General features: G+C 37.2%; 1 long non-coding RNA gene across 2 annotated transcripts in view; it reads right to left on the bottom strand.

Moving 5' to 3' along the window:
* Window positions 1-1194: 1194 nt before the first annotated feature.
* The window catches only part of LOC144930912 (uncharacterized), a 63989-nt gene continuing 46760 nt past the window's right edge, over window positions 1195-18423 (bottom strand). For both annotated transcript variants that reach the window (XR_013636403.1, XR_013636402.1), the window contains one exon: window positions 1195-17664. This is a non-coding gene — a long non-coding RNA (uncharacterized LOC144930912). The remainder of the gene's footprint in view (window positions 17665-18423) is intronic.

Here is an 18423-nt window from a genome sequence, read left to right as displayed (position 1 = left end):
GCTGCTGAGAGTAAAATGGGACACTTAATAGTCTTGCTTTAAGACTTCACATTTCTGGAACAGACTGTTGAAAAACAGGACCTGTCCTGGAAAGAATATTTCATCTGATCATTTTAACCATGGGGCCCGATCCTTCAGTCCTTTCTCACATGAATAAGCGTTGTAGGATTGGATCTTTAGCAGGCTAGTCATGTTGTCTAACATAGCCATCCCCTTAGGAAGGAATGAACTAGCTAAAAAGTATTACGTGCGTGACAGGGTGACAGGGATGGAGCACACTGAGAATGCGACACTCAGGACAGACTGCAAGAAATAGGGCAGACAATCCCCAAAACTGGTGGTTTATCCTATAATTAGATTCACCAAGCCAGCAACAAAAGAGCTTCTGCAGTATCATACTGGTTAACCAGAAGCTAAACACAGTCCCCTTTAGGCATTCCAGCCCTTGGCTCCCATCTGGAAAAACAGGCCTAATATAGTGAGAGGTTACTGAAAACCAATTCACCATATATGAGGTTCTACCAATCCTAAAGGATCCAACACTTACCCCCAGGTCTATAAATATCTCAGACCTTACATGATTTCAAAGTCCTTATATCAGGTCTATAGCAGTGACGGAACAGACTGCTGGCTTACAAAAGTCTCTCAGGTAACTTCCGAAAGATTGGAAGGTCCTCAGACCATAGTTCAAGATACTCCTTTTAGTTGTAAATCCACAGTCCAGAGAATATGGAGCAGGAAAGAGGCAAAATGGAGATGTCTCAGGTATCTTTTATATCCTCTGCTATGTGCATGGAGATTGATCACAGTCCTCTCTAGAACAGCCCTTAACATATTTGAAGACTGTTATCAGGGTCTCCCCTCAGTCATCTTTTCTCAAGACTGAACTTGCCCAGGTTTTTTAACCTTTCCTCAGAGGCAGGTTTTCTAAACCTTTTATCATTTTTCTTACTCTCCTTTGGATTCTCTCAAATTTGTCCACATCTTTCCTAAAGTGTGATGCCCAGAATTGGACACAGTACTCCAGCCGAGGTCTCATCAGTGCTGAGTAGAGGAGGACAATTACCTCCCATGTCTTATATAAAATGCTCCTGTTAATATATCCCAGAATGATATTAGCCTTTTTCAGAATGGCATCACATTGTTGACTCATATTCAATTTGTGATCTACTATGACTCCCGATCCTTTTCAGCAGTACTACCACAAAGTCAGTTATTCTTTCTTTGTAGTTGTGCATTTGATTTCAAGTGTAGTACTTTGCACTTTATTAAATTTCATCTTGTTGATTTCAGACCAATTCTCCAGTTTGTCAAGTTTGTTTTGAATTCTCATCCCATCCGACAAAGTGCTTGTAACCCCTCCCAGGCAGGTGCCGTCCGTATATTTTATAAGCATACTCTTCACTCCATCAAACAGGTCATTAATTAAAATATTGATTAGTACCAGACCCAGGACTGACCCCCTGCAGAACTCCACTAGATACGTACTCCCAGTTTGACAGCAAACCGTTAATAACCACTTCTTTGAGTACAGGCTTTCAGCCAGTTGTGCACCCATTTTATAGTAATTTAATCTAGACCACATTCTTCCATGTGTCAAAAGCCTTACTAAAATCAAGACATATCCCATTTACTGCTTCCCACCTATCCAGTAGGCTAATAACCCTTAATAATATTAATGACTCTTCATGATATACCACTAGCCCCATTGAGTGGAGCATAGTTAAGGTTAATTGGGAGAATCTTCACATTGAGTTTCCTTGCTCTCAAGCATTTTCTTCAGAATTGCTATAGTGTTCCTATAATGTTTAATGGAATGACTGGTATTTACAATCTCTCTCTCTCTCTCTCTTGCTCTCTGTTTTTAATAGAGCTTTTTGTCTGTGAACATACAATAGCACACACAATTTATAAAAATCTCAGGGGGACCTCAAACCTTCATAAAAATGAAGGTTCAGATATTTGAGAGCATATGTGGAGCTTCATTCCTGCAAGGTTGTAGGCTTCATGGGGCAGAAGCAGATAAACTCCTATAAAGCTAAACTCAGGACTTGGTTCCCTGGTATCCTAAACAATACAAAACTCCAGAAGAACTTGGCTTCCTGCGTAGCTTCAGGCAATACAACATCCGAGGACGTAACTGACTTTTGGTAAACCCTGGTTCGGAAAATTGGGGTTGCACTGTACAGTGATTGCTGCTGGGACTACTGGAATGAAGCATTTCTGGAATTGTTTTAAGAACACACAGCACCATTACACACCAGTGAAGGACAGGCAGTGAAGAAGAACTCTGTATGTAACTGTAATTAGAAGAGGGATTAGGGTAGGCTGAATGTATTCATCAAAGATGGCATTTGCCCAGGATCCCTACCAGGGATAACAAAGCTACTTTTGCCAAAACTGTCATGGGATCATTTAGAACCTGGAGCTTATGGGTCACATCAGAAATACAAATTTCAAAGAATACTAAAAATCTGTGTAGAAAGAAAGAAAGAAGAGCTAGAGAATATTGATCAATTACAGAGTTACCTCAGAAGATGCTTTGAAAATCTACAAGAGGTATGTTTGGAAAGACTGAGATTTTGAGATTTCTCCTCCAGGGGAAAAGATCAGCAATTAGTCTTTCAATTGCACTTTGCTCTGTGAAATTCAATGCCATGGAGAATACCCATGATTTGAGAAAAACCTCAAGATTCTGACTACCTTGAGGGCTCGCACTAGAAAGATCATGTGTTTAGTTTCCCAGGAACAGGTGTGGAAAAGAAAGTAGAATTTGTGATCCATCCAACCTCCAAGCAGAATGCTACCAAGAAAAAACTGAATGTCTGGGGTTCCATCCCACACAATACACAATGGAGTGAGGAGCTGTGTAATCTCACACCTACAATTTGTCTTCATCCTGTTTTCAATACCTATCTGGAATGTTTTAATGTACCGAACATGAATTTATCGAAGAAAAACAAACTTATCCAACCTCATTCTCTTTGGGCTTGTCACTGCATGATCATTCAACTATGAATAATAATGGTATCCTATATAATGCCTCATCTTTAGGATCCCAAAATGCTTTACCAATAAATCAGATATACAAACTATGTACAAGGGATCATGTAATCCACTCCTGAAATGCAGCCACATCTAGGCAGCTATTTAGAAATAAAAATTTGGCCGAAAATTTAGATGTTATAAAAATAAACTTCAAAAGATCAAGACAAATGTATCTATGATTTCTCTACATTCCCAAGGAAACAGGTTTGTTTTGGTTTTTGTTTGTTTTGTCTTTAAGCAAATGTTGCCCTGCTGAGTTTGCAAACCAAATATTGCGGCATGATGCTTGTGCACAAAACCCAGAAAATGAAATTGAGTAGAAAATTATTAGAAGTAAAAATGAACCTACTAGTCTATTTAATTGTTCAGAGTGAAATCAGTGATATATAGTGCATTAATTTATTATATTCATTTTTAACAATTCTAACCAGGGACGGCTCTACCAATTTTGCCGCTCCAAGCAGTTGCCGCTGAATTGCTGCCGCGGCCGGAGGAACTGCCACCCCAGTCTGAATGCCGCCCCAAGCACCTGCTTGGAAAGCTGGTGCCTGGAGCCAGCCCTGATTCTAACACATTTTATGTTTGTCCTCTAATAGTTAAACCAGGGGTACAAGTGTATCACTGCATGCTTAGATTGTGATGGGGAAAGAGTTAAATATACTTTAGGATACTGTATGATACTATATTGATACACTGAGCTTTTTGATCAATGACTATGTATTTCACTGGGAAATAGTTATAGAGTCATACAGATACAGTGTCATATTCTGTCCCAAGCTGTGAAGAACCAGGAAAAGTGGAAGAAGGACTGTAAGTCTGACTCTTGGGTTCTATTACTGGTTTTATCACTGAGTTACAGAGGGTATGTCTATACTGCCAGTGAAGGTGTGATTTTAGCATGGGTAGCTTTTTTCTAGCTAGCACAGGTAATAACAGTAGTGTAGACATAAGGGCACAGGCTAGCAGCCAGAGTTTATACTCAGGGTCCTTTCTACTGTGGTTGATGGTCCATGCTGAACCCATTCCTCCATGTCTACTCTACTGTTATTACCCATGCTAGCTAAATTACTCATGCTATAATCACACCTTCACTTGCAGTATAGGCATACAGAAATGTGGCCTTGAGCCATTCCCTGAACATATCTGAGGCCTTGTTTATGCGTGGGATTTAAATCATGCAAGCCCACCCACCACCGTATCTGCCCCAGTACAAATACCTATTGTACACAGGCCAAAATGCTATAAACCATAATTTTCATTGGTACAGTTGACCCCTGCTTGCTGGACCAATGAAAATCACGGCTACAGAGAAGTTTTTGTACTGGTGCAGCTATACTAATGCCTGGCCACTGGAGGCTGTAACTGGAGCAAACCCCTAATAATAGAGAAGGCTTGAGTCTGTTTTCTCCCTGCTGCTTCTTTCACACTCTCGATGCAAGGCGCTTTACAACTGCAAGTATTATTTTTATGAATAAGGTTTCATTTCAACAGTAGAATTATAATGAGTAAAAATGGTGTAAGCATAGTTGTCTGCATTGTCGTCTGTATTCAATAGAGCACTTCTGATTTTGATTATATGCTGTATAAGGCCAAAGCCAGATCCCTAGTGCGATTAATAAACAGAGCTCAGTCCTCTGAATGCCACTGGTTGCTTCATTAGAGTGTGCATTCACTAAACTGTCTCTGGCATGGTTTCATGTTCTGCATCCAGTTATCACTGAGAAATAATGAAGTGGGGAGGGAGATATAAGTAAATCTACTCATATGAGTAGTTCCATTTACCCAACCATGAGACATCATTCATTTGTAAGTCCTTAAAAGACTGGACTGATAGAAAATTTCTAAAAAGTGCTACAAAATATTCAAATTAAAATACAGGATTTTTAAAATGCCTCTTTAATATAAAACATAAGATAAACAAGCAAGAATATTGTAAGCTTACTTTCTGGTATAATATTATGAAACATTAAAATATAACAATAAAGATTCTTTACCCTGCAAAATATTATTTTCAGGGATGTAAATTATAGTTCTCTGGTTCCCACCGAAAATCTGCAGGCAAAAAGCTTTCTCTTTCCAAATGTTTGATTTTTTAGAGTGTATATGCAACATTGCTTTGTTTCATGATTAAACCATTCTTGCCCTTTGAAACTATCGTTTCATTGGTGCCTTGTAGAAATGAAACTCCCCACCTCTCCTTCTTTTCCCCAAAGGGTGGCACAATTCAGGAAAAACAGTTTCAAAACAAATTCAGTTTAATTACGGGATCAGTGAACAGAGCAATGTTTTTTTGGCATCAGGTAGAAAAGCCGGCAATTAATCAGCCTCTCTAGAGCTGTATTTTGGCACTGTACCTCTGGATTAGAAACTTGGATTTCAGTGCTTATTTTTAATGTTTCTTTCCCCTCTTTTCCTTTCCTCTTTATCAAGCAGCTTTTTTCCTTATAGTACTTAAAGGAAATTATTCTGCATCGTTTGTTATGAACAAGGAATTAACCATAGTGCCCTGTTTAATATGTAAACATTGGTGGTGGTGATGGGAATTCTGGACAAACACAAGCATTATCTGATAACAAAGTACATCAAATAAACATGACTAACTCAGAGATTGGAAAGGGGAGAAAAAAATCAAAAGAGCTCTTTACAATTAAATTCATTTACTCATCATAGTGGGAGTTAACAGAAAAATACTAACAGAGCAATAAAAGAAAAATGTTTAAAAAGTGGAATTCTTCAGCCCATCACCTGGTACAATTTAAAACTGCTACCAGGCTGGGGTAAGAGAGAAATTACCCCAATTTACAGTCAAATTAATAGAGAAAACCAATCAAACAAATGAAATTGAGCTTCTGCTAAGAAATAGAATACACTTTAAAAAATTATGCATGGCTGGCTCCTACAACATTGAAATCAACAGGAGTTTGCTGTTGCCTTCATTGGAAGCAGGATCAGGACCATAAAGTTCATTTTTGTAGATTATTGGATATACAAAACAAAATGTCATATTAGTAAACAGAAACAAGATATCTTAAGATCAGTATTCCTCCTGGGGAAAATGTTCCAATGCCACTGCCCCTTCACAAAGGTAAACATAACAAAATGAAACAATAAATATAGTTACTGCTGCTTGGTGGAAAATACCTACTTATTGAACTTGTGTGGATGTCCCTTAAACTCAGCATGAGGGTAATATCCAATTTTGTTAACTCAGATTGATAGATTTTGTTCATCATTCTAAATTTGTTCATCATTCTAAATTAAACTAAAGAATGAAAGAATTAACTCACAGTCTGTGTTAGATTAATAACAGAACTGTTAAGCAAAGATGGGCCAAAAAGGATGAACTGATTAAAAAAACTATTGAAATGACTTTTATTAAAACAATAATGCATAACCTGTATTGTCTCAACACTGCTGTATTTTCTTCTTTACATTTATCACTCTCACTTTTCATACTATGTTAAAATTTATATCGTTAGTAATTTTGATAGTCATTAAGAAAATATTAGTAATTAAATTATCTGAAGTATTATTACTTTTTATTGATATCATAGTAGCATCAGAGGCCGCAACCAGGTTTGGTCCCATAATGTCAGGCACTGTGTAGACGTATAATAAAGACAGACCCAAAAATTTACAGTCTAAGGCCCTAATTTGGCATTGTGATATATGCACAGATAGACCCCAGTTAACTTCAGTGTGGCTGCATGCAAGCACAAGGATCACCCATGTGTAACGCATTGCAGGATCAGACCTAAAAGAGCTTGCAATCTTAAACTATGAAACAGTCTTTAATATTTTTCCCTATCTTCAATATGATGGGGAATACTACTCATTATTAGGCAATTTTTTTAGAGACCAACATTTTTAGACTGATTTTTAACATGTATCACCTGATACTCCTCATGTTACCCAGTTTTACCCTGGCATAGCTCCACCAAGTTCAGTACAATGATTCCTTATTTATATTGATGTAAGTGACTAGAATCAGCCCAGTGGAGCTCTTTATTCTTCATTTTTTTTAACCATCTGCTCTGTGTAGCCCTCATGCCATCCAGAAAAACATACACTAGAAATAGCCTGTTTTCTATCTTAAATTCCAGTTGCTGGTGCCATAGACAATGTTTTAATCCTTTGTACACCGATTACTGAATATGGCTCATGGTGCAAGCTTGCATTATGTTCATTATAACGTATATAATTTCTCACCCTACAGTTTCTAATGAAAGGGCAGAATCAGAGCACAGGCAGAACAATCTTTCATAGAGCTTTTTCCAAACAATGCAAATTTGCCACATTGCTAAAGTGCCATGTTTAAAATCAGATTTCCAGATCCCCAAATCAGAAAGTAGGGCAGCATTTGGTTAAACTAAACTTTTATTCTGTCTTTTTGCCATATGCCAAGCTTTGGTTGTTTTTTTTTCTTTTTTCTTTTTTTTAAACTTTTAAAAAAATTGTTAGACTGGGTTAAATGTGCTTTCTCCACATTTGTGCACACATGTATACATATATTTTTAAACCATTCGTTTTAAAATACTTAGAGTTAATGAAGAACAGGACAAAAAGAGTTAGTCATCCGATACTATAGCTTTTAAGTCTGAAAGACCAAATGCCTTGTTCTATGACTTTTTCCTGAAATAGTTTATTTAACTGTACAGCCATTTCAACTGTGGTAGCTTAAAAAGGAAACAAATACGCTATAGGAGAGGACAACAGATTTTATAAAAGTACAGTATTTGCTTTATTAGGAGTAAGACATAATGGAACAATTGTGGATATACATTTCTTTTAAGTTTTAGTTTTTGTCTGAAAGTGCCTCATGTCACACATGACTAGAATTTAGAAATAATAATTTACTGGGATACTGAATATGATTAGTTTCAGAGCAGCAGCTGTGTTAGTCTGTATCCGCAAAAAGAAAAGGAGTACTTGTGGCACCTTAGAGACTAACAAATTTATTTGAGCATGAAGTGAGCTGTAGCTCACGAAAGCTTATGCGCAAATAAATTTGTCAGTCTTTAAGGTGCCACAAGTACTCCTTTTCTTTTTGTGGATACGATTAGGGTTGCTTGAGTTAGAAAAGATAAAACCTCAAACATTATTTTGTATAGAAAATTATAGGGTCTATTATAAACTAGAGATGCTCCCAAACCAAAAGCCTAATCTTGTTCATACGTACTTCTTGTTATAGTTCTTACTACCATGAGGAGTACCATGACAATAAGCACTCCCCAGATTCCCCCAATAAGTGTTTGCAGGACTGGGCCTTAAAATTTCTTATGTCATTGTGGCATGAATGGTCATCCGTCTATACCATATCTTCTGCACAACTTTTATACACAAAGAGGGTTTCAGTTTGAAAATACATTCTTTCAGATCTTTAACTTTTTCCTCTTTTTTTTTTAATGTTCAGTACTTGTGTTCCAAAGATACTATGGCATGCAATCTTCAAGTAATAGTCTCCTTCATAATATGTTATTGCTATGAAAAATACACACAATCCAAAACACTCTTTAAAAAATATGTAACAAAGGAAAATTATTCTAGTGGTGTTTTTAAAAGGTGAATATGAAACTCCTCTCTGGGTTGCCTTAAGTAATCTCAGTTGCTTGAAATGCTGACACATTTTCAGGAGTTTGTTTACTGATATAAGTTCTTGATTTCAACTCTCATTTACATTTGACCAGATACAGAGACACTCTATGGATTTCATTCACCTAGGAGAGACTTTGGCCCATTACATCTCCTTTCTTTGCTTTCTTTTTGAAAAGTGAAAAACTTGTAAAATGAATTTTAATATCCTACAAGGCACTTGCCGAATACAAATTGCACTCATAGAAATGGACATGTGTAAAACCCTACATAGGCCATGAGGCATATCTTGCCTGTTTTTCCACAGCTGTGGAAGTTTCCCTTACAGTGTGGGTCTGTTGTGAACTTGGGAGGAGCGTGATTTCGAGGAGAGCCTCACAGAAGGTGCATGTCTTCTGTTTGAAACAACTCTGTATGGAGTAGGTAGAGTCAGGGCCAGAGGATCCACCTCTGCTTGGATCCTCTGATCCCCTGCTCCTTGAAAGGAGGCAGAGAAGTAAGGGATGAAGCTTGAAGTGGAGGATTTTTTTCCTTCCACAGCACACATACACATCTCCCCAGCTACTCAAGGTAGTAATTAGCATAACGATTTGGCTCCATATATGCAGAGCAGATGTAGATGTTTGTCTGTTCCAGAGAACATGCATAGGGGCTTTTAGATCAATCTACTATTTTAAACCCTAAGTGTGTGATTAATTAATTTCTTATTTACCCAAGAGTTTCTGGTATAAATTCGTCATGCACATATTATATATCCATATTCAGAATATTGTGCCATACTCAAGTCACAGTGAGCATTGTGTAATTTTGGTGCAATTCCCATAAGCATTTTTAAAGTTCTTGTACATGACATTTCTCAAAAGTAGACCCAGGTTAAATTTATAAATTAGAAACTCTACTCAATTACTATTACAAGCTTGAATTATTAATCTGTATGTCAGGCATTCACAGCATGAGACACCGTTTTATAGAAAATCTAGTTATATAATTTTGATTGATTCAATGCAGAATGTGAATTCATATTCCAAAGTTATTGGAAAATTGGAAAATTAATAATTTCTAATAAGTAGACAAATAAGGTGGAAAATTTAGAAGCACAATTCAGTGGGACTTGTGCTCCTAAATCACTTAGTAAATCCCACTTAGAGTGTCTAAGGCCAGTGACAAGTCACCAAATCATGAGAAATTATGGCTGTTAACATTATAAACTTTAAATGGGCAATATGAGTGAAATTCTCCACAATGCACAGGGGGCATGCACAACCCACTGACTTTCTTAAGTCCTTAAATATTTTATATGAATGAAGTTAAATTTTTCTGTGTATGGGTATCTTTAGTAATTGCTGGAGCATTCTAAGGAGCTGGAGTGCAGTGACAATGAACAGGCTAAGCGAATAGGGAGAAGTCAGGGAGTGGATGGGATGGAGGGAGTAGAGATGGATACCTATTATTACCTCCAGCAACAAACAGAGAGGAAACTTAATAGAACGAGAGGCTGAAGTCAACTTTATGCTGGAGAAGGGAGGACTCTTTTAGGCCTCGGTTCAGCAAAGCACTTAAGCACACGTCTAAATATATTTGACTTCAGTGCTTAGTGCTACGCATATGCTCAGATGCTTTGCTGAATCAGGATCTGATTATTTATATACTTAATATTAAGAACACAGTTAAGTGATTTGCCAAATTGGGATCCTAATGGGGCATTCAAGGGGCTATTGTCACCTGGGAAGTCCTTGGCAGCAAGGCTCCAAGTTCTGTGAGATTACTCAAGTGTTTAAAGTTAAGCATGTGCTTTGTATGTTGCTCAGTTAAGGCCCAGTAGAGGAGTCTTGATTCAGATTATTATATTTTAAACTTTTTTTGTGTGTTTAAATACAGTCTCTGACTTCTACCTTAAAGCATGTTGATGTTTCTCAGAGGCCTCAAACCTTAATGCAGTGGTTCCCAAATTTGTTCCACCGCTTGTGCAGGGAAAGCCCCTGGCGGGCTGGGCCGGTTTGTTTTCTGCTGCATCCGCAGGTTCGGCCGATTGCTTGTGCAGGGAAAGCTCCTGGAAGGCTGCATCAGTTGTGCAGGGAAAGCTCCTGGTGGCCTGGGCCAGTTTGTTTACCTGCCGCATCCGCAGGTTTGACTGATCGCGGCTCCCACTGGCTGCGGTTTGCTGCTCCAGGCCAATGGGAGCTGCTGGAAGTGGCAGCCAGTACGTCCCTCGGCCCACGCTTTCCCTGCACAAGTGATGGAACAAGTTTGGGAACCACTGCCTTAATGCATGGTGCTATTCTAATGTTTTTAATTCTTATCTGAGAACTTATTCTTTTGGGAGGTGGATTACCAGTTTGCATTTATTCTGGACTATTTTGTCCATTCTTCTCAATCAAAATTTATTGGTTTTGGGGAGACTTTATCCAAGATTAATTTTGGGACTGCTCTTTTTTATCGTGTTCTTTGTCTTCTCCTTATATGTTCCTTTACTGTGGCTTATGTACAGAAGGAAATAATCTCACAATGAGGAATGGAGGGCAGGAAATTCGATAGTCTGTCCTATATATGAGGTCAGACGAGATGACCACAATGGTCCCTTTTGGCCTTGGAATCTGTGTATCTATGAAGGAAATACAAGAATGAACTAAGTATATTAATAATAATACTTAACCTGATCAGCTAATGTCTTCAATAATTTTTAAACATGGTGATAATGTGTGAGGCTTTGTAAGTATTAGTCAGCTAGCTTGGTCATCTGAACAATCCCAGTACTTTAGGGAAAGTTCATGATGCATACCCATGGATTACACCAAAGGAGTCTAGTGATCTAAGTAGCCTGGATCTCCAGTGGTAAAAATGAGATTTTCTTATTTTCACAAAAATACTAGTGGAGACACAATATGGAGATTTGTAGGCCCTAGTGGCAGACTGAATACATTGATTTAGGAACTGATAATGGTGAGACAAGGCATTGTGGAACTACTGTTTTGGCAAACTGTCAGTATCATGATGGAAATGTAATGTAAATTGCAATATATGAAGTATTCCAAAGAGGTGAATCATTGAGATCCTGAACAACAGTGAAAATGAGAATTAGAACATTAATGTAAGCTCTTTCATCTTCAACAACCCTGTTATCCTAAGAAGATTTTAATCATTCTTTTGATATTCAGGAAATTGCACCTACCAGTTTATTAATCACTCACAGATGAGTAAAGGAATTTTTGTCTAAGTAAATGAGTCAGTGTAATCTGACAGACAGAACACAGGTTGGGAGTGACGAGATCCTGAGTTCTAATCCCATTTCTAACAGTGACTGTGTAGTCTTGGCCACATGACTTAGCTTCAGTTCCTCAATTTCTCCATCTCAAAAGTTGGAATAATACTACTTACTTCACCTCCTCCCAAGGGTGTTGTGATGATTTATAAGCTAATGTTTGTTTAGCAGTTTGTGACAGCGGCCTTTGAAATATCTAAGATCGTTAGAACAGTGTGTGAGTGAGAAGTGGTAAATCAGCCTCTGATCCAGAAGGCACTTATGCACATGCTTAACTTTAAGCACGAGTATAATTGATTTTGGTATGAATAATCATATGGTTATAGCAAAGCTTAAGTGCTTTGCTGGATCAGGGCCTGAGTATAAGGGTGTCTGCATTAATATAAGGGCTCCAACTTTTATAACCTAACAAAATTACTCTGAATTAGGCCTTGAGTATCTTAATCTAATAGAACCTCTGAACAGTTGTTGATACAGGAAAATATTATCATAGGGAGTCTCTTTGGCCCAACACATCAACCATTGTGACTTTGGGCACTAATCACTTTGCATGTAATAGTTTAAATGGTGTTCAAAACCCAAAGATTAGTTTCTTCTTTCTAAGGACTCTTCCGATTCTTTTCTTCATAATTTTTTTTTCCTTCTGTTTTCTTGGTATTATTGTTCTGATTGTTGCTTAATGTGAAATTTTTATTTATATAACATCATTCATTTCAATACTATACTCTGTAACTGCTTTTTATAAATGTAAATGTCCCCATACTGCTATGTTATCCAAATATATGTCAAAAATAATGCAATAAAATACATGTTGGGAATGGAATGGGTCTTAGTTAGCTCTATTATTGGGAAATAACAGGAGATCAAAGTTTTGGGTAATGTTCAGCATGATGAGAGGATGACAGTTTTGTCTCCTGGTATTATTGACAACCCTTTTTATGAAACTATTGAGAAGACTTGGAAGATCGGTAGCTGCCTGTCAAAGCAAACATGCTGCTTCAGGAATAGAAATTGCTGTGTTTCCCTGTACTGGTGTTTTGCTTTTCAGAGAAAGCTGGTACATTTAATAGGCTGCAAAGCTGAGTCTTCTGCCAATTTCATGTGCAAAATAAGTATGCTCTCTGCTGTGTAATTTGACAGAGTATTTGATAGCCAAGGTGAAGAAAATAATTAGCTCCAAATTCTTAAACTGTTCTGCATATGGAACTGCCGTTGCAACAAAACAGAGGGAATTCTTCATATGGAGTTGCTATAGAATCAAGCCCTAATTGCACAAGCAAGGCATAGAGGAGGGCTGAGTTTCCATTCCTACGCCATTTCATCCTCTTTCTTGGCATATGAATCTGCTAAAGCTGAATGTGATCCTGCTAGTTGGGTCACTCCCTGAGAAGCTGTTCAAATGATGTCAGGGGTTATCAAAAGGTTGAGCAATGAAAGTGGCTTTTCTTTCTTTCTTTCTTTCTTTCTTTCTTTCTTTCTTTCTTTCTTTCTTTCTTTCTTTCTTTCTTTCTTTCTTTCTTTCTTTCTTTCTACTTTAATGTGTTTTCATTTTTTCATACTTCATAAATTTGTAAACAAATAAAAAGGAGAAAAGCATTCATAGATCAATAGAGGCATGAGGCGGGCATACTGTGCTAGGCGGGGCTATAACATCCTTCATCTTAATCCTTATCGATAAGAGCAAGCCTATTTGGAATAGCATGTCTGCTGCATGCTCTCATCCACAGTCTTCTAATCAGGATCAAATGCATCTGCACTCAAGGTCAAAGGTAAAGAGACACACCATTGGTTCAGTGCAACCCCAATCTCCCATTATTAGCTGCATTTCTCAAGCAAGGAGAGGGAGAAATGGAATGAAACCTCAGGAGAGGGGTGGGCTTTAGAGTCTGAGCTGCAACTCCAAAAGGCTGTCTATACAGCTATTTTTAGAGTACTAGAATGAGCCCCACTAGCCCGAGTTTGTGAACTCAGGCTGGGAGGCTTGCTCCCACTCATTCCAAAATGCTGTGTAGACATACCCCAAGAGGGACTTCCAGCAGGCAGAAATATGATCAACGTGTAATTTTGGTGAGTTTGTCTGTTTATTTAAAACCATGCAGCCAAGTTTCTCACAATTCACAGGATAGAAATATCTGGCCTGTGTTGAGAAAAGATATAGTGGTGATGGGCATTAGAATTGCACGGATAGGTAAAAAGGCTGGCAATGACCCCTGCTATGCAATCTAAAAGGCTCTTGTACCACGCAAACAAATGATAAGGGGGAGATGGAGTAAGACCCTCTTTGTACCAGCATATTTAAGCCTGCTACTTATCACAAATACCAGAGCATCCCTCGAAGAATGGTTTCATTAGAGTTTTGTTTGAGGAGATCTTCAATTTAAAGTCACTTTAAGGGAATTGATTTGAAGGAAAACATTCTCCCTGGCCACATTACTCTGCTCAGTCGCACCATCTCAAATTTACTTTCACACTCTATTCATATCTTGTTGGCAATCCCACTGAGCTGCAGTAAGAATAAAACAAATGCTAATAATGAAAAAATAAGGAGTGCATACACTTCATAAAGTAAATCCGATATCTGCTGCCAGAGCTTGTCCAAACGAAAGAGAAATTTAAAATGTTCATAAATCATTTTGTGGTATTTAATTCTAAACTCATCTTCTTTGACTTAATTTTTGTGGTATTTAGGGGAAGGGAGGAAGATTTTTTAGAAAATAGCAACTATTTTGCACTTTAAAAAAATAGATTTGATAGCTGCAGATTTTTCTTGAATTTCAGCAACACAATGTCCTTGAGCTAAGAACTGAAAGTAGGCTCTCAGATTCTGGCCTCTGGTTCTGTCCACCTTGGTGTAAAGAGGACAGAGAGCTGACTTAGGGCTCCCAAAATAAATCCTGCTGCGCTGGGACTGTGGCTGGGAGTGGAGCCAGAGCACACGGCAGCCCCTAAGGGAGTGGTCCCTTAGTTATCTTTAGGGATTCTTCTGTCTGCAATGAGTAGTTCAGGAATTTCCATTTCTTAGGATCACAAACTATAAAAGCTGGAAAGTAACACAGATCTCTACGAGACTGTAGAAATTTTCTTGGTTTGCTTATTCTTTTATGTTTTAACTAGTAGTCCTTTAAGGTACAGTACAATGTGACAATATTCCTCATGGGTGAGATTTTAAAAGGCAAAAATGACAGGTGCCAAACTACCACTGAAGGTCAACATAACTTAGGTGCCTAACTCCCATTTGTGCCTTTGAAAATCTCCTCCACACATCCAAATATTGGTTAACAGGTTTGTTAAATGGTTTGTGACTATCAAATAAATAACAAAAGAATCATAAACATTAATAAACAGAAAAGACCTATTAATTATTACAGGCCCATCCCCATGCCAGTGCAAGATTGTTTCCTATAGCATATTAGGGAAATACTGTGATAAAAAGATGAAGAAACAAAAACCATATAATTTCTTGAGATGAGAATTATTAGGAAACGCTGTTAAAAATTAAATTATAATTTGAAGCAGTATGTTTCTGGCTTGAACCTGTCCTATTTTCTGTCAAAAAATGTCAATGTATGTTTCATGTATAAATTGAAAGTTGAGGAGGGGAGAGTTGTTTTTCTTGTTTTGCTTTCTTTTTTAAATGTAGACATTTCACAAACATATGCCAATTGAACTTCATGCTAATGACTACCCCAATTCTTATTCCAAATCACCCTTTAACATTGGCACTTCCAGTCCATATTCTGTTGTTCATTAATAATGTTATAAAACAGGTCTCAGCTTTTTAAAAGCATATTATTAAAAAGAATTCTACAAGTGAAGCTTCCATTTTGATTACTAATGTCCTATTCCTCTGGAGATTGTTGTGAATTTAGAAATATGTGTGGAATAGACCCATCTTTCTCATGTATTCCTAGCATTAACGTGCAGCTCCTATTATCCCACAATGGAACAAATTGAATATTTTTCTCCCTGAGTAATTGACCTAATATTCCAGTTTTTATGCAAACTAGTGCTACATCATACCAATGAAAAATCATGTATAACATGGCCACAGCTAGTTTGCAACTTCCTAACCACAGCTAATAAAATATTTGTTGCAATAACAGAATCTTGAAATGGAAAAAGAATTTTCAAATGTTAATGGAAAGTGAAATAGGACATGACCCATCTCTCACTAACATCAAAGAGTCCCATTGACTTCAATGGGCTTGGGTCAAACCCATCGGTTACTGATTCAAATCCAGCATAATAAATTATATTCATCTGATAACTATTTGATAGTCTATGCAAATTTAGTTTGGTAATCTCAGTCCAGTATATAGGTCAGGGGTAGGCAACCTATGGCATGGGTGCCAAAGGTGGCACGTGAACTGATTTTCAGTGGCACTCACACTGCCCTGGTCCTGGCCACCAGTCCGGGGGGCTCTGCATTTTAATTTAATTTTAAATGAAGTTTCTTAAACATTTTAAAAACCTTATTTACTTTACATACAACAATAGTTTAGTTATATATTATAGACTTATAGAAAGAGCCCTTCTAAAAATGTTAACATGTATTACTGGCATGCTAACCCTTAAATTAGAGTGAATAAATGAAGACTCGGCACACCACTTCTGAAAGGTTGCCGAACCCTGATATAGGTGATGGGTATCTACATCACAAAAACTACAACTACCCTTCCCTGGCCTCTGTGTTGGAAGTCCCAGCCAAAACATGGGGGTCATAGTAGATAAGCAATTGAACATGAACTCCTAGTGTGTTGGTGTGGTCAAAAGAGTTAATGCAACACTGGGAGTGGAGAGGTTATTCTTTTTGGCACTGGAGCAACCACTGCAGGAATGTCCAGTTCTGATGCCCAGAATTCAAGAAGGATTTTGATAAATTGGAGAGGGTTCAGAGAAGAGCCACAAGAATGATAAAAGGATTAGAAAACTTGCTTTACAGTGATAGATTCAAAGAGCTCAATTTATTTAGCTTAACAGAAAAGCTTAAGGGATGACTTGATTACAGTTTATAAGTGTCTATGTGGGGAACAAATATTTAATAATTGGCTCTTAAACAGGGTGGATTTGATTTAAATCAAATTGATTTAATCATGATTTAAATCACTAGTCAGGAAGACTTGATTTAATCATGGATTTCTACATAAAAATGTGTTCTTGATGGTTGTTATAACCTTAATATATATTCTTCACAACTCAGAGATATAGGTAGGTTTCATTTTTAGAAGGTACACACTATATATTTTTAAGGGATTTATTTTGAAAACTTTTCAGATTAGTTTTACAGCTATATCAGAAAATTAATGATTGTTTGGTTATTTCATTTACCAAAAGTAATTGAAGCAGATAGTTCACCTCACAATGACTTCATAAATATCTCCAATTCAACAGGTTAATCATTAATATTTGCAGGATTTTCTTGCCATGTTGTATTAGGAGGAGAACATCACCAGACAGACATTTAAATTGTTTTATTTAACTAAAACAACAACATTATGTATTCTGCATTTTTTTCTTCAACAACAAACATATAATATTTTAACAAAACCAGCATATGAATTTTGAATTTAGTTAAACTTTCAAGTTTTTTAAAATCAAGTTTGTTTTTGTTAAAATTGTTTTTAACTAAAACAGTTAAATGAAATATTTAAAAAAAAGATAAATTAAATTGACTATGCCAGCCAGGTCAACATGAGAATCTTAATATATCGGCTTCTGCAGCTAACTCAGTCATCTTCACCTTCGTTTTCCTGTTTGTTCATAATCTGGAAAAGAAAAACAAGCTTTGCTGCTTTTTCAGGTCCCAAATAATTTCTCAATTTGGAATGAATTACTCCAAAGGAAGAAAATATTCTTTCTACACTGGCAGAAGAAGCTACTGCTGTTAAAAGTGAGATTACACTTCAACAGTCTCTGAATCCAAGTGCTTAAGTGACTTCCAGCAGTTCACTGGGGTGACTTACTTTAAAACATCATCAGCAAACATATATTTCTTGAATGGTTCTTATTCCCAAACTGGGTCTCTTTTATGGCCTGCTGCCATTATAGGTGTTCCCTTCTAGAGAGAGAATGGTATGGTAGATCTCAAATTAATGAAGGCTACGCTCAGAAAGACCTCAAGACTTCTGGAATATGCTGCCAAACAATTTCACTTTTGTTTCTACTGCCTGTCCCTCCCTTCTCACATTTATCTCTAGACTTCTTCTTCTTGTCCAGATCTATTCCGCCCCAAACAATCTTCTATTCATTGAACTTTTTGAAACTTTGCACTTTTAGAGAGAGGTAAGGGATGGACTCTGTGTACACAAATTTGCAGAGGAACAATAGGGTTCCAGTCTGTTATTTCTCACCTCTATATATTATTTATTTATTTAAAAACATTTTTGCAGTTAACAAGCATGTTAACTCTGGAGACACAAATCCACAGTTTGAGAACTTAAGCATTTCAAAATTAAGCATTTCTAATGGTATCTTCTAGACTGAGCACTGAGTCTCATTGAGTAGACAGAAATATTAACCTAAAC

Source organism: Lepidochelys kempii, chromosome 10, assembly GCF_965140285.1.
Source record: "Lepidochelys kempii isolate rLepKem1 chromosome 10, rLepKem1.hap1, whole genome shotgun sequence".
In the NCBI taxonomy this organism is placed as follows: Eukaryota; Metazoa; Chordata; order Testudines; family Cheloniidae; genus Lepidochelys; species Lepidochelys kempii.
This window is presented reverse-complemented; position numbering and strand designations above follow the sequence as displayed.